Below are 1,991 nucleotides of genomic sequence, written 5' to 3' on the forward strand. Positions count from 1 at the left end.
TTTTTCACTTAAATTAGGCTTCATTTTGAGCTACTGGTTGTTCTGACTTTAGGAAAATTTTCAGACATACGTAGGTGTGGTTTTGTCTAAGTGAATTTTGTTTTGTTATGGCGTTTTTTGTCAGATAGGTTTATATATTGACTGAAATTTTAAATGTCAAGGTCATTTTGAATTTTCAAATAGTCCTTTCCTTATTGATAGAATTTCGTAGTGCATTTCTTCTGCTCATATTATGGCTTAGGTTAGACTTTATCTTCAGCCAAAAGTTCTAACGCACTAAAAACCGATTTCTAACGCTGCATTATGCAAATAACTATGGCTATAACGCTGCCTTATCATCAGTAAGGGTGGGTTTGTTTGTTTAATTTACGTGGCAATTGGTAGCATTATTGAACGTTCTCTCAGTTCATTACGGGCGTTGAGTAGCTGCTGAAGTCGGTTTCAGAATTACTAACAAGTATTCCATTTTTCTGCTTTTTATTTTTTCAAAACTTTGTATATTTATTTCGTAAACGATTCCTTTTTAATTAAATAGCAGTTAATTATTATATTTGTTATAATTCTACATTGTGATAAAGTGAGGACAGTTTTGATTTAATATCATTATTACACGTTTAAAGAATGGAACAAAGAAAATGTGAAACTTCATCTTCAGAAAGATTGAAAGTTACTTAAGTTTATTATCACATTCTATTATTTTTTTTCAAATTTCGCATAATCATTGACATTTGGTAAATTATATTTTCTATTGATTAACTTGTTAATTATTTTAAAGCCTAGGCTTTCCGCGCTGAAGACGCGGGTGAGACTTAGTTGTTTTACCTGCCTCAGATGTGCGGGGAGTTTAGTGCTTTTTTCTTTTTTTCTTTTCAAAATGGTTGATCAAAGTCTGATTGAAATATTCACGAAACAATCAGTTCCTTTAAATTAATGAATGAATTTTGCTAAATATTGCGACATATTATTATCGTGCCAGTGCAGCCCCATTTACGTAAGACACAATTTTATACTTCTTTAATTCACGCCATAATATTATTTGTGATAGATAGTGGCTTTGATCTGTAACGTGTTCAGGATTTTGCTGTTGTTCAGTAATTATTATAATCTTTGGTGTTGGCTCCTTACATTGTTATTATACGTTTTCAAAGCATACATGCATTTCTAGGTCAGAAGAGTAACTTTATGCAAATATGATGGTAAGCACTGCCGTTGGCATTCTGCTACGTGCACTTTGTGCTATTCAAATTCGGTAGCAATGTTCCTTATATAAATTTCTGTTTATTGAGAGACCTGCATTATAGTATAAATGTTCGCTGCTGAAGGGCGGTCCAATTACTTATTCCATTGCGTTATTTGGTCATTTCGATGCTTCACTGCAACAGTTACGTTCTGATTGTTCGACTAAAAATATGGAGAAACCACGAACATCGAAATGTATGATTCTACGTTTGCCTTATACGTCATCCCTGACAGGTTTCCTGACAGGTATGAATTTTCATATATTTGCTATTTTTTCAAACAATGTTTTCTTTCTTTCTCTTGGCACACTCCACTAAACGTGCGCGCTTTTTAAGCTTTTCGTAGTTGTTTGATTTTAGTCTTTTTTAATGGAAACTAGCGTGTTGTTCTTCAGTAATGATGTTCAAATAATATTCGAGAATTTATTACGGCCAAGCCAATATATAATAGTACTAATGGTATATTTTGCTATAAATTTCAATCGTCCATACAAATCCATTTGTAAAGTAGTAATCTCACATAGCAGTTGAACCCCTCCCGCATTATCTTTACTCTCCACTCCAAAGTTAATTACTAATGTAACATACTTGCCCAATTGTTTAAAGGAAATGTCTGTCACCGGGATACTGCAGTCGCACAGTCGCACCCCTAAATGCTTGTCACTGCTCAAATCGTGCACAAGATTGTTGGGGGGGGAGATAGGAAAGCTGCTGTTATTTTGAGAACACACTTTTATGCTACCACCTTTGATA

This window comes from Trichinella spiralis (assembly GCF_000181795.1).
Source record: "Trichinella spiralis strain ISS 195 chromosome Unknown Scfld2, whole genome shotgun sequence".
Taxonomy (NCBI): domain Eukaryota; kingdom Metazoa; phylum Nematoda; class Enoplea; order Trichinellida; family Trichinellidae; genus Trichinella; species Trichinella spiralis.